The following is a 15256-nucleotide window of genomic DNA, read 5'->3' on the forward strand; positions in this document are numbered from 1 at the left end:
TGAAAAGTGTACTCGTATCTGACCCTACCCCTCTTGCTTTCTGTACCCCATAAAAACTTCCTCCACCCCAGGTTCGGGGCTCGTCCTCGGCTTGCATGCCAGGAGAGTCCAGGCTTCCCGGGGCCTGAATAAAACTCATCTCGTGCTTTTTACATCGGAGTGTGTCTCGGATTCGTCTGTTTGGGCTGTTTGGGAGAATATTTCGGGCATAACACCCCCAGGTCACGGTGGCCTTCTGGTCCAGCCCCCTCTCCAGTTCTGAGAGCAATGGTCATGTCAGTTTGACCTTGGAATTTGTCCTTGAATGCTCCTCCCAAAGGCCTCCACTTTCTATTTTCTCTGTCAGAACAACCTATTCAGTGGATATTGGGCTTTCTTGATTTAGTCTATACATGTTTTTAAACTTCTTTCTTATTTGTCTCTCTTTACCTCCTGGTGCTTCATTCTAGGTGATTTTTCTCAGATATTATCTTTCAAATCAATAAATCTCACTCAACTTCAAGGTGTGCCTAGTTAAGATTCTTTACATGCAATTTTTCTTTTTATTTCTACAATTTCTATTTAGTTTTTTAATCTGGTTTTTAAAAAATTAATTTTCTATTCTTGTTTTATAGATTTTAGTCCATTGACTTAAGCACTTTAAAGGTGCTTATTTTTGAGAGTTTTACGTGTATTAGTTTATGTAATTCTAATGGCAACCCTATGAAACGGGTGCCTTTTATCAATCCCATTTTGCAGAGGAGAAAGTGAGTCAAGTTGTGATTATGTTACTAGTTGAAGGTCACACAGTTAGTTAGCGATTGGTGGAATCAGTATGTCAAAGTGGAAGTAAAGGAGCTTGAACTGTTACGGCCTGAACTGTGTAATCCCAGGATTCATATGAAGTCCTAACTCCCATGAAAGAGGTAATTAAAGCAAAATGAGGTCATATGCGCGGGCCCAAATCCCACATGACTGGTGTCCTTACATGGAGGAAGAAGTGATTAAGAACACAAACATTCGAATTCACAGAAAAAAGACCATGTGCGGATATGGCAAGGGACAGGCCTCAGAAGACACCAAATCAGCTGACGTCTTGACCTCAAACTTCTAGCCTCCAGAGCTGCGAGAAAATAAATTTCTGTCATGTAAGCCACCCAATCTATGGAATTTTGTTATAGCAGGCTACGCATCCTGGGACGGTAGCTTTGCACACACAAGATTTTTAACCCTTTTCTCCAATGAAGCTCAAATATTTGTGGATGCCTAGTTTGCTCAAATTTACTATCTGACTGATGACAGAAGAGCCTTAATCATTATACCCCAATCCTTAAAATCCCATGAAGGTAACAATTCCACACATCCACTTCTGAAACTAAAAACATACTTATTTTTTGAAGTCTCTTTTTATTGTATATTGGTCTAGTACTTCTATTTCCACATGTGTCAACTCTCCCATTTTTTGTGGGATGCCTTTCTTTTTTCATTTTTTTTTTCTTGAGACAGAGCCTCATTATGTCGTCCTTGATACAGTGCTGTGACGTCACAGCTCACAGTAACCTCAAACTCTTGGGCTTGAGCGATTCTCATGTCTCAGCCTCTCAAGTAGCTGGGACTACAGGCACCCACCACAACGCCCTGCTATTTTTTGTTGCAGTTGTCATTGTTGTTTAGCTGGCCCAGGGCTGTTTTTGAACCTGCCAGTCTTGGTTTATGTGGCTGATGCCATAACCACTGTGCTATGGGCACTGAGCCAGGGATGCCTTTCTTCATATTAAACGGCCTCAAATGTTTTATACTTTGTTATTATAATTTTTTTTTTTTTTTGAGACAGAGTCTCACTATCTCACCCTCCATAGAGTGTCATGGTGTCACAGCTCACAGCAACCTCAAACTGTTGGGCTTAAGCGATTCTCCTGCCTCAGCCTCCCAAGTAGCTGGGAATACAAGCACCTGCCACAATGCCCGGATATTTTTTGTTGCAGTTGTCATTGTTGCTTAGCTGACCCAGGCTGGGTTCCAACCCGCCAGCCTTGGTGTATGTGGCTGACGCCGTAACCACTGTACTACGAGTATAGAGCTGGTTATTATAATTTTTAATAATTTATAATTTTTGTATGTGAGCTCATCTTCAGTATCTTTTAGATGTGATGGTGGGATGGTGGGATTGTTTCTACTAGTGCCATAGATCATGGAGACCTCCCCATAACTGCCCCTACCTAAGTGTTAAGGATTCATAGATTCTCAAATTTCTTCTCAGTTTCCATCTTGGGATCTCTATGTTATGAGTGGTAAAAATCAGACTCCAGGTATGGCTCTAGCTTGTTCTTCACTTTCTTGTTCGAGATTCTATTTCTACCCATGGCTAGAGACATTTTTTACGTCTGACCTATAATCCCTTTTCACGCTTCCTGCTATGAAGCAGGCATTGATTCTTGTTCCCCTATAACAATTAATTTGAAACAAACACCATAGGGAATGTATGTAATCATCACTAAAGTACTCAGCTCACCAGGGTACATACGGAATTGCTACTCATTTTTGGCATATGGAGCGTACCTTTTTCTCTTTTGACCTGAAATGTATATGTACATAACAAAAAATATATGTTCAGAATTTCTGTGTCTTTGGGAAAATGTATGTGACCTTGAGCAAGCTATTTAGCCTCTATGTATCTGGCTTCCTTATCATGATACTGTAGGGATGACTAAGCACTTAGAACAGGGCCTGGATCATAAGTGAGCAATAGACGTTTTGATAAATATTCCTATTTCTCCTCAAGGCTTTTTCTTGACCAGACCTGGTCCAATATCTTTATATAGTTAAACTTTATTTTTAAAAATAACTATAGCAAATAAAAATGCAAACATTTAAATTCTTCTCTTCCCACTCCTAAAAGCAAACATGACATGAGAAATTACTAGGTAATCTTAAAAGAAACTCTCTTATAATTAATTAAACTCATTACACTTAGTTATTCAATTCCTAACAGTACACAGTTATAGAAATCACTTTAAAACAGTTAGTTTGACGGTGTGGTGGTTCCTACCTGTAATCCTAGCACTTTGGGAGCCTGAGGCTGGAGGATCACTTGAGGCCAGGAGTTCGAGATCAGCCTGAGCAAGAGTAAGACTCTGTCTACAAAATACAGAAAAATTAACAAGACATGGTGGCACAAGCCTATAGTCCCAGCTACACAGGAGGCTGAGGCAGGAGAATCACTTGAGCCCAGGGATTTGAGGTTGTGGTGGGCAATTACGATGCCACGGCACCCTACCCTGGGTGATAGAATGAAATCCTGTCTCAAAAAAACAAACAAAAAAATGGATTTGTGATTATTAAACTCATTACATAAGCTAAACTAATGACCTATTAAAAATGAACACCCAGAAAATCATTGCAGAAACTTCTGGTTAAGGGCACTCAGGCCTTAAAAGGGATTTCTCAGTATCATCCTAGACTATTTCTATAGCAGAACAGCAGGCAGCCATTAAAAACAGCAAAGAACTTCAAGATGTGTTGAATCAGAAAACCACCAAGAGACTAATGCGGAACAGTACATGCACACTGTGATCTGGCCTGAGTATGTGTGGGGGGATGGGGGGAAGGAGGCAGAAGTTATGTATATAGAACATTTCTGGAAGGGTACTCGTGCCACTCTTAATAGAGGTTATGTAAAATGTTTTTGAGCAAGAAAGTGACAAGATCAGGTCTGTGTCAGCAGATTCACATGGATACTGAGTAGGATGGGGTAGGGAGGGCTGGAAGCAACTGGGAGAAACTAAAGTCAGGAGACTGGTTTTAAGGATGTTGCCATCACTGGGTGGCAGTGGATGGGGCCCATATAAGACAGGGAGATGGGGCAGAAGAGAAGAAAGGAGCTCAGAGGGGCTTTAGAAGCTGAAAACCCTTGAAAGGCTCAGTCTCCTGTGCCAAAGACTGTTAGGATTCTAGCTCCCCAGGGCATCCCACTGGGCACCTCAAGATACTACCCCACCAGCCCCATCACCCTCATCTCAGACTTTACTCCCTCAGCCCTGGGCCTCAGGCAGCAAGGTGGGGAGACAGATCCACAGGCCGGTGGGCCCAGGGCTCACAACTCCTGCGCCCCTGCTGGTCCTGCCCACCAGGAGTATGGAACCTGCCACCTACTGCCCACCCCCCCCCACATGCACACACACATCAGCTACCATAACACTCTGCACTTAGGAAGTGCTCAAAATACGTGTGTTTGAGAGACAAGGTCTTGCTCTGTGCCCCAGGCTGGAGTGCAGTGGTGCAATCACTGTAGCCTTGAATTCCTAGACTCAAGCGATCCTGCCACATAGCTGGCATTACAGTGCAAGCCACCATCCGCAGCTTAAAATATACTTTTTAAATGAGTGAAACTATGAAAGAGAGTGAACAGGAGGGTGAGGGTCTCAGAAATGTGGCGTCGGACGGCTTGTTGAAGCAGCCACTGCTCCTGCAGGTCAGAGCCCTTGGCAGGTGTCTCCCCAATGGCAGGGTAACTGCTCTGCTGGGAACCCTTGGTGGCAGGGGACAGTAAGGGAAAAGAGGGAACGATTCCATTTCTTCTGGTATCTTGTGAGATTAATGTAGTGTCCTGTTCAAATGTTTGCTGAATGGAGAAGGAGGATGGGTGGATGGATGGATGGTTGGATGGGTAGATGAGAGATGACTTCAGTCTGGCTTTCAGAGACAAAACCACAGTCACTGTTCTGTGCCTCCAGTTAACAACCAGTGAAGAATTGTGACCTCCCCCCAGGTCAAACAACCTAAAGGAGCTGAATGCTGCCAACAACCCATGAACTCTCCAGTGGAGCCTTGAGTCAAGACCCCAGCCACTGTGACCCCTTGACTGTAGCTCATGAGAAACTCTGAGCAGAGAATCCAGCTACACCACGGCCACATTCCTGACCCACAGAAACTGTGGGTGAGATAACAAATATGTGCTGTTTCAAGCTTTGGGTTAATTTGTTACCAGCAATAGATGGCGAAAATGAAGGCTGCTGTGACTTTTGTATAAAGATGGATCCCATAGCAATTAAACTTGGCAAATGCTGGCAGTGGTTAAGGGCTCAGGTTTTGAAACTAATTATCCTAGATCCCCAGCTTACTAGCTGCGGGACTTCTAGCAAGATGGTGGACCTACAGGAGCCTCTGTTTCTGCGTCTTTAAAATGGTCATGATTCTCTGCTCACAGTGACCATGTAAGGATTACATAAGGAGATTATGTAATGTCTTTAGCCCAGCTCCCTTCAGGTGGTAAGCACTGAATGGAAGGAAGCTATTGCCAGTAACAATAATAACAGCAATAATGGAGAAAGGTCCTTCACAAAGCAGCAAGTGTCCCAAGCATGGAAATGATCGAGCTGAGCCCAGACATCCACATGTAAGAAGCGAATCCAACCCTAGATGACCCAGAGCCTTTCCCAAATCCCAGATGGGAGTGCCCTGTAGTTAGACTGGTGAGAGCTCCCCTGCCCGGCAATCAGTGTTACCTTGCACTGGAGGCTGTTGCAGCCATTCCCAGCCTTCACCCAGGGTAGCACCTCCCTCAGCACGGACTCTGGGCTACATGTGTGGCTGCCTCCCTGGCCCAGCCCAGGAAGGTAAACACCCAGCCAGGAAGTGATAGTATTTTGTCCTCTCTTGGAAAAGCCTCCCTGGGAAGGATTCCTGACCTTCAAACCTACTCCATCCAGCCCCCGAGACAAAGTATTTGGCTGGGGTCTCTTGGGGACACAGTGGAGAGCCTGTAGACTTAGTGGGACACACCAGCCAGCTCTTGGGTGCTGGACAGGACAACAGAAAGGAAGAGCCGTCAGAGACAGTCCAACCCCAGGAGCTCCTTGCCGGCAGGTGAGCAAGTGATTTTATATTTGTTTGTTTGTTTTGGTTTGTTTTTAATGAAATGAGATGAAGCAAGAGACAGGATAGAGGTTGCTAACAGGACAGGAAGGAGAGGAGATCGCTGCTGTCCCAGATGGAAGCAGCCCGGGATTCCACAGGGTCTGTCCCGTCTAGACTTCTCCTCTGTGCCTCTGGGACTCAGTCTCTCCACAAGTGAACTGGGGTAAGGATTCCTTCCAGGCCCTGTCCCACCCGGCTGTGGGGGCAGATGAGATAATAAACGGGAGTTGCTGCGTGCTTGGCAGGGATCTAAACAATCAGAAAGTCCAGGGCCACGTGTTCAGAGTGAAGCATGCCAAAGGCAGCAGTACAGCAGGAAGCCCAAAAGGGACCTTCTAAGAACAGGGCACTGTCACGGCACAGGTCACACACCCCTGACAATAAGTGAGTCTGTAACTGTAAAGTGCCAACATTCTCTGCCCTGGTGGTTCAGACCTCAGGGTCAGGAAGTACACCTGGGAACAAAGTCACAACTAGGAAGTGACAGTCGCAGCTGCGATGTAGCCCCTCGGTCATTCCCACTGCCCCCACCTGCTCAGGGGCCCCTTTCAGAAGAATAAAGGGCCACTCCTTCCGAACCTTCTGGATTTGGGCACCAGGCTGGCATCCAGCCAATGTGTGGCAGTCTGAAATGTTTAGGGACACAGTTTTCTTGGATGTTGAGGCAGGAGATTCTTATTTCTATTTTGATTCAACATTTGGGACATTCACAGTCTCTGGCTGTGTGAACCAGAACTTGTGATTCCTACGCTGTGGGCTGTTCTGCCGTGTTCTGCCGTGTTCTGCTGATGGCCGACACAGGTTTGCCTTTCAGAACGATGTAGTCTCAATGCAGTGAGACGGCTGCAGGGGTACTGCGGTGGTGTCCCTGGCCCTGTCCTCCCCTCCTCTGCTCTCTCTGTTTGTCCCCTTGGATGCCCTCTTCCTTTTTCACTCCTGCAGGCACCTCAGCTGCCCTTTGGGAAGGGAGAAGCCGTGTCTCCTTCGGTGTCTTAAGCTTCCTGGCCTGTGAACACAGACCACAGACTGCCTCCCTCCGCCCCACTCCCTCCTGGAGCCCCAGTTGTCATGGAAACCCCTACCAGGGAGGGGCTCCCCACAGGAAGGCCAGGGGTGATGCCAGTGACAGCATGTAACTGTCCACAGCTTTGGGCCCAGTTAGCCAGAGTTGGGGGGGACAATTGCTCTAAGAACTCTGCTTTGCCTGGGGGAGACTCTCACCTTGGCAAGAGCAGCCCGTCAGCCCTCACAGGGGACAAAACAGCCGAGCCTTGTGGGGCTTCCCAGAGGCCAGGAGGGGGCCAAATCTAACCGCCCAGTCCTGCTAGCTCCACCAAAGGACACAGGAGCCACTGTTTATCCCAAGAAGCTGGTGAGCTGCCAGCCCCAAGGCAGACATCCCAGCTCCCAGGACGGGTGTCCTTTGCCCATCTCCGTGAGCTTGTTACATCCCCAGCTGCTCAGCTCTGACACTCTAAAGTTACCCCCTAGCGCCACCCCAAGGGCAAAAATCCCTTTATTCCTTCATCAGCTAAGTGCCAAGCCCTTGTACTGTGAATTGGGCTGGAGGACACAGAAGGGAAGATGGTAGAGGAGGCGAAGCAGGAAGCCCCCTCTGTGAAGGGGACACAGGACCACCCTTCCCATTCCAAGGACAGTAACAAGGTCTCAAGGCTGAGAAGCCTGTGGCTGAGCTGAGCTGGGGGTTTCCTCTCTGAGTCTTTTCAGAGGCCCCCAGGAATCCTCAGCAGGCAGCTGGGGCAGGGCAGAATGTGCCCCAGGAGAAATTCCATCTCTTGGCCTTGGGTCAGGCCAGGGAATGGAGCTCTGGTCTGGGCTGGAGGAAACGGCCTGAGGCCTGTCAGTCTGTCCCCAGCACCTTTTGGTTGACAACATCCTTGAGGCCTCTCCCTGGGAGGCCACCTGCAGTCTGAGTGCAGAAGAGAGCACCTGCCGGGAATGTCCCCCAGCGGGCTTCTTTGGGGAAAATAGCTCAGGCTGTTGATTAAGGACCTCAGTGTCTGGGTCACCTTCAATTTCCCTTACTTTTGGAGTGGGATAAAGGCAATCGTGAATTCAAATGAGGAGAATGGGGAAGATCGAAGGGACAGTGGGGGAGGCCTGCATAGAGGAGGTGCCTTCAAGCTGAGCACTACTGAGCAAGGGAAGCAGAAGAGGAGCTGACTGTAAAGTAATACTCTCTAACTTGGAAATGAGTAGCACGGTTTCCACATCCATCCAGACTGAATGCTGCAAGCTCTGTAAACAGCCCATGTTCACAGACGGCACATTCTAGATCAGCAGTTCTCAACCTGTGGGTCGTGACTGTATGAAAGGGTTGCAGCATTAAGAAGGTTGAGAACCACTGTTCTAGGTGAAGGAAAAGCTGCGTTTAAAAGGTGGCCAGGAGCCTCACAGGATGGCAACTGGCAGAAGTGGTGGTGGGGAGGCTGATTGGACAGGTGCGCCGGAGGAGAGGGCAGGCGAAAGGAGTGGCCCAGCCCGTGCTGCCTGGACCCTGGAGGTCCACAGAGATCATGATGCCAACATTTCTCACGAGAAATATACTCCCACTTTCATACCTGGCCCTGGTTGTCTTTCCTTTAGTTGGTGAGGACCATGGTGAGCTGATCCAGCCACCAACTATTCAGATCTTTGATGAGTTTAAAAATGAGAGTGCTAATTCATCCCTGTTTAGAGAGTATGCTTCTTACAAGGGTACATGTGAAATCTACTAGGTGTAGAATGTAAATGTCTAAACATAATAACTAAGAAAATGCCGTGAAGGCTATGTTGACCAGTTTGATGAAAACATTTCAAATTGTATATAAAACCGACACATTGGGGTGGCACCTGTGGCTCAAAGGAATAGGGCGCTGGCCCCATATGCTGGAGGTGGCGGGTTCAAACCCAGCCCCAGCCAAAAACTGAAAATAAATAAATAAATAAAAATTAAAAGGCCAATAAGGGTCACAGTTTGTTTAAAAAAAAAACCAACACATTGTACCCCATGATTACATTAACGCACACAGCTATGATTTAATAAAAATAATAAAAAAATAAAGAATATGCTTCTTACCAGAGATAAGTTCTTCCGAACACAAGGTGACCAGAAGGACAAGGGAGCCCAAAGGGTGGGAGTGGGGACCACTGAGGATAAAGCAAATTGGGCCTGAGGACCTTGATCCCCAGGTCCAGTCCTGAGGTGTCAAGGGTCCATTCCAAGTGGCTGATGTGGGAAGCATTGCTCAATCCCACAAACAAGTTAATACAACCTACTTGGGTCAGTTTTTCAACCCGCCATGACAGTGAACTCCATGCGAGCTGAATCCTTGGAGAAAACTTTATACAGCCAGTCAGCAAATATTCACTTGCACTCTACTCGGGTCATCAGTGACACAGCCACCAGAAGGAGACAAAGCTCCCTGCTGCTCTCCTAAGCTCCCCGTCTTCATTGTAGCACCCCCCACCTCCCCTCTCTCTCCTATTGTCCAAATAAGTAGACTAAGAAAACCCAACTTCCCACCTTTAGCTGATACACTTGGCATTCCTGAGCCAAAACAGATTCCATTAAATCCCTCCAACGGGGTGAAAAATTTCCAAGTCACTTAAGTTCTCAGAAGCCTGGCACACAGGCACCGTTTTCTTGATGCTCCCTCGTCGTAAATCCACTCAAGAAAGTGGGGTACATCTATAAAGTCGTGTGTGCCCCCGTCTGAGTGATAAAAACATTCCTCGGTGGATTCTTGAGTGTTGGAGGAAAGCCTTCTTTTCTGTGGAGTTCCTTTTTAGGAAGTTAGCTTTGAACTTTAAAATGATTTTAAATGACTCTTGGGCTTAAGCCAGTGGTTCTCAACCTGTGGGTCATGACCCTTTTGTAACAATGAAAATACATCCTGCATATCAGATATTTACATTACAATTCATAACAGTAGCTAAATTACAGTTATGAAGTAGCAATGAAAATGATTTTAGGATTGGGGGTCACTACAACATGAGGAACTGTATTAAAAGGCTGCGGCATTAGGAGGCATTAGGAAGGTTAAGAACCTTAAGCCTTAAGCGATTCTCTTGCCTCAGCCTCCCAAGTAGCTGGGACTACAGGCACCTGCCACAATGCCTGGCTATTTTTTGGTTGTAGTTGTCATTGTTGCTTGGCAGGCCCGGGCTGGGTTTGAACCCACCAGCTCTGGTGTATGTGGCTGGCGCCCTAGCCACTGAGCTACAGGCGCCAAGCCTGGATCCCTTTTTTCAATATGAAAGCTTTAAGCAGAGGAAAAAGCTTTAAGCAGCACAGGGAAACATACCACCAGTTCTTCTAGTCTGGGAATCAATTGCTAAACAAGAACATGCTCTCAGGAAGCTCCATCTGCAAAGCCAGCAACATGGCCTCTTCCAGTCTCTCTCTGACTCTCCCGCCTGCCTTGTGTGAGGAACTTGTGATCACACTGGGCCCACCTGGATCACCCAGAATAATCTCCCCATCTCAAGATCCGTAACTTAATCACATCCTTGCAAGTCCCATATTCATAGGCCTGGGCACGTGGACATCTCTGGGGCTGGGTGGGCATTATTCAGCCTACCACAAAGAAATACTACAGCTTTCTTAAAAATATCTTTGACATGTTTGGAAGCAATGTGTGACTCATTGAAAAATTTGTAAAAGCTGCTCTTCTCAGGGTGACCTTGGGTAGGCACGCATGCTGGTGGGGTCTCTGCTTCCTCACCTTTAAAATAAGAGATGCTGATGAAATCAGCCTGGTTCCCTAAGTGGATGATGGGGTTGCAGATGGGAAGGGTGTCGCCTTCACCAACTGCCAAGCCTGCATCAGTGGGTCAGAGGTCCAGGTGCTCGGCTGCTGAGACAATCCTTGCCCCGTCACTCCTGCCTTAGTGAGCAGTCTAGGGGGTGTCTTTGTCTGGAGCAGGTCTGAGACTACCACAAGGGCCTGCTCTGCCTGGAGGAGACTTATCCACTTGTGTGTTGGGGGATGGGCATGGGGTGAAGGTTTAAAGAAAGTGACCAGGCTGGAGAGAGGCTCCTGGAGGGGCCAGCATAGCACCCCTGTCCTGGGAACAGAGGGCAGGAAGGCAGAGCCTCCAGAACACAGTCAGGTTCCGGGCTCTGGGGGTCAGCAGAGGCAGTGACGGTGCCTCCCCCCGTGCACACTCCCAGGTGGGAGCTGACACCCCAGCACCCTGCACACAGCAGGTGCTCACTAGAATTGCATACCAAGTGACTGCAGGCTTTTGGGAAGGGGCTGAGAGAAAGCTCACCTCAGCCCAGCATCCTGAAGCCCTGATCCCAGCAGGACTAAGGGAGGGAACCAAGGTGAAGCCCAGCCTGGTGAGCAGCACAGGGGTGAGGGGAGAGAGAGCAGGAGAGGGGAGGGGTGAGGCGCTGGGCTCAATTCTGAGATCTTAATTTTTTATTTTGCAGTTTTTTTTTTTTTTGGCTGGGGCTGGGTTTGAACCTGCCACCTCTAGTGTATGGGGCTGGCACCCTACTCCTTGAGCCACAGAGTAAGCAGGGGCTGGCATAATGCCCTGAGCGCTTTGTCACAAAGGAATGGGTTTGGGCATTTTCTGGGGTTCTCTACAGTTACTCCAACTTCCTGCCCTGACAGCTCTAACAAGCTCCCTCCACTATTCTAGGAGAAGAGGCATCTGGCTCCTGGAGGCTGCGCAGGTCCCAGGGCTGTGGGCGGGTCCCACACAGATCTGCCTGGACTTCCTGCTGGGGGTGCAGGGAGATGCCAGGCAGGAAGGTGCAGGTGGAAAGTGGGCATGGGACGGGTGCTTGGCAAGCGACAGCAGAGGGAAGAGTCTCCGGGAGAAGGAAGGAGCTGGCAGCAGGGCAGGGGCAGATTGGGGCTCAAGGGAGGAGGAAGAGCACGACCATCACACGATCACACGGAGCGGAGGGGGCCACTGCAGCAATGCTGTGGGCTTGCTGGCCTGTCTTGCGCAATGACTGTGAACCAACTGTGACATCTGTCTGCCCTCTCCCAGGCGAGGAGGTCAGAAACGCCAACACGCATTAAATCCTGGGTCCATTGGAGAAAGGAAACTCAGGGGCCACACAACAAGCCTGGGCCTGGGGCACGACCCTGGCCTGTCATACTGTGACCCTCTGGCTACTCAGCTACCCTCAACTATCACCTGCCAGGCAGATGCTTTGCATATTTGTCCCCTGGGCCTGGTGTGGGGCAGGTGGCTGCTCAGTAATACAGGGTCCCTGGAGTTGCCATACGTAGGGAATATGGGAAATTTAGCTAAATGTACCTTTATTTACAAAATATTGATTATGAAATTTTGCAAAGAGGTGACCAACATGTACGGAATATTTTGTGAATATTTTGTAATGAAGATTTTGTAAATAAAGGTACGTTTACCTATAATTTCTCATTTTCCCTATGTCTGGTGACTCTAGGGGTGAATTTTGGGACACCCTGTATTTGCTAGAGAGAGGAAGGAGCTGATGGATGGACAGACACCTCCCTGGATCTTCGTGTGGGTGGGAGGCAGGGTGGTCTGCATGTGGAGGGGCTGCCCAGGTCAGCCTAGGACTGAGCACAGCTGAGTCCTCCTTAGTGGGTATTAGAAGGAGGAGGAGGAAGAGAAGGAGGAGGAGGGTAGAAGCAGGCTAGCTCTGGCAGAAAAGCGCTCAGCATAATCTTCCCTGCAGCTTCTCCCAATGCACAGGACCTCTGGGAAGGGCCTCAGAACCTGCATTTCTTTGAAGCTCCCAGTTGCTGCTACTGCTCACAATTGGCCTCAGGGGCAGAGGGGGAAAGTTCAGGACGGTGCCTCTGTGGTGTCTGCTCAACTCACTGGTCCCTGAATGTCAGTCCTTTACTTTCCACATTTGCGATTTTTAACATATCCTTGTACCACTTGTACTATTAATAGTTTCTACAGAGTGACTTTAAATTAAATTCCCTACTTTATTTTCAGCCTAAGCATTAGTATCTGTGAGAACCCAGGTTTGACGTGCTAATTGGATTTTTTCTATAACACATACAATACATAACTGTTAATGTTGTGAATATCTGACTGACACACCTTTTCCCAAATCACCTTGAAGGCACAAGTTCAAGTCTCACACGGCTGGAAGGAGAAGAGGGGACTATGTAGACGTTACCCAAACCCTGTGACATGTTAGATGAGAGACAGTTAAAAGAAAATGCAGCCCCTCAAAGTCCCTGCCATCACTGCTTGATTTTTAAAAATACTTCTCTCTTGAATAACATTCAAGAAATACAATACAGAAAACAGAAATTCTGGACTTTCTGGCCGTTGCCTGCAGGGCTTTGCCACTTTTCTGTCTCTCCAGCCCTCTACCCTCAACTGCTGTTCCTGGACCCTCTGCTGCCCCAGCCAAGCCCAGGCGCCCTCCAGCCCACACCTCAGTTCACAGCACCTTCTGGGCAAAACTTCCATGTGGCTGCAGACACCTCCCTCCTAGCTGAGGGCCAGCGGGGAGACTCAGGATCACAGGAGAAGTGAGCAAAGACATTTTGGACACTTGCAGCACTGCACAGATAAACGTGGGTTCTAGAAGGGAAAGAGAGGCCAGAGGGGCAGGGGTGCGTTCATGTTGAGGACATGAGAGGTGCTTGGGAATGGCCTCCTGCCTGCTCTGCTGGGGCCAGAGCCAGTGGTCTGTCCCTGGGGCCAAACATAGTGTCATCCTAACCTTCATCTCTGCAAGGGGGAATCCAATTCTTCCTAGGTCAAAGGTCCACTCTGCAGCTGTGGCCAGGAGGCTGGGGGCAGTGTCACTCAGGTGTCCCTGCTCCAGAGCAGAGAACAAGCAAACTCCCTAGGAAGGAAGGCAGGATGCTCCCCCCGACCCCCCTACAGATACTGAGAAGTCAGGGGAGACTAAGATATCCCAACTGGGGATACAAGCAGCCTTTGCACTCCTTTTCCAATTAGGGACTGAATGTTTGTGTATCCTCAAAATTCTTATGTGGAAGACCTAACCCCAACAGGATGATGTTTGGAGGTGGGGTCCATGGAAGGTACTTAAGTTTAGATAGGGCCCCCATGGTGGAGTTGGTCCCCTTATTAGCTTATTAGGGGAAGAGGAAGAAATGTCCCCATCTCCATCCCTGCACACACCGAGGAAAGGCCAGGTGAGGACACAGTGAAAAGGTGGCCGTTTGCAAACCACAGGGAGAGACCTCACCAGAGCCCAACCGTGCTGCCAACCTGATCCCAGGCTTCCAGCCTCCAAAACTATGAGAAAATAAATTTCTGCTGTTTAGGCCACCCAGTCTATGGCACTTTGTTATGGCAGCCTGGGCAGACGGAGACACCAATATTGGTCCTGTCATTTTTAGCAGGACGTTTTGTAAATCCCATGAATATGGGTTAATAAATGAGTTCACACTACCCTGACATGTAAATGATCCCACTACTAGAATTCAACAAAGACCCAGTGTGGGTGTGCCATTCCCTACTCACAAATATCCCTGTTGGGCTATAGAAATGACATCCTCCCTTTCACGCATGGTCTATTTCACACTGTGTCTGGGAGCTCAGCCTCCCTGGCCTCCCGCCCTCACCCTCCATTGAGGTCACAGACCCTGCCCACAGGGTGGGGGAAGATTGCCCAGGGCAGTGACTGGCCAAGGCAGCTCACCCTAGAAGGAGTGGTCCTTGTCCCCAGCTCACTCCCTCTAGAGTTCACACCCTGTCTGTGGCTGGGAAATGGGAGAGGGTTAGTAACACAGGGCAGCTTTACTTGAGTGAAGTAGGTTGAGCCCTGTCCTGCCCCCCTCTGTCCAGCTGAGAGTGGCTACTGTCCCCAACATGCCCAGAGGGGACAGACCTCAGCAGCTTTTCCAGTCAGTCCCGGAGATTTTCCTCCCTGGGACAGGCCACAGGGAAGACCCGGATGGACTCCTCAGGCCTGGGTGGACTCCTCAGTTTGTGTTTTTTTATATCAAGCTTTATATACGTTTTACAACCTTTGATTGTTTATGCACCAAAGAATAAAAACAATTTTATAAAGCAGATCATTCACTTAGTTGCAAAGACTAAAAAGAGCAGCCTGGGAGCACTGCAGGGTGTGTCTGCGCAATGCCAGCCACCATAATCTCGTTAATCCTGGCAGCACCATTGCACAGCTGAGGGAAATTTCCAGAAGAGAAAGAGGTCACAGGAGGGATATGGTTAAGTTTAGGAAAATGGGAGATGTTGGGAAATTCCCTTCCGCCTGCTTCGTAGAGGTCTCAGACCCGAGGTTGTGCCCAGGGTTTGAGTGGACAGAACCCACACACCAAGGACCCCATCCCCAGCCTCATACCATGAACTGGGTATGTGGCATCACCCTACAGCTGAGAAGTGGAGG

The 15256-nt window shown here is 48.6% G+C and overlaps 2 protein-coding genes across 4 annotated transcripts in view; one reads left to right on the top strand and one right to left on the bottom strand.

Moving 5' to 3' along the window:
* NEU2 (neuraminidase 2) overlaps window positions 1-3053 on the bottom strand; it is a 14199-nt gene extending 11146 nt beyond the window's left edge. The window contains exon 1 of the mRNA XM_003785056.3: window positions 3029-3053. The gene's annotated coding sequence lies outside the window, so the exon portion shown is untranslated. The remainder of the gene's footprint in view (window positions 1-3028) is intronic.
* A 2599-nt stretch (window positions 3054-5652) lies between these two features.
* The window catches only part of NGEF (neuronal guanine nucleotide exchange factor), a 107739-nt gene continuing 98135 nt past the window's right edge, over window positions 5653-15256 (top strand). Inside the window, exon 1 of one of the 3 annotated variants that reach the window (XM_023510347.1) lies at window positions 5653-5844. The gene's annotated coding sequence lies outside the window, so the exon portion shown is untranslated. The remainder of the gene's footprint in view (window positions 5845-15256) is intronic. The other 2 variants (XM_023510343.1, XM_023510346.1) reach the window with 2 other exon arrangements.

Source organism: Otolemur garnettii, unplaced genomic scaffold, assembly GCF_000181295.1.
Source record: "Otolemur garnettii isolate 467f Iridium unplaced genomic scaffold, OtoGar3 scaffold00013, whole genome shotgun sequence".
Lineage (NCBI taxonomy): Eukaryota > Metazoa > Chordata > Mammalia > Primates > Galagidae > Otolemur > Otolemur garnettii.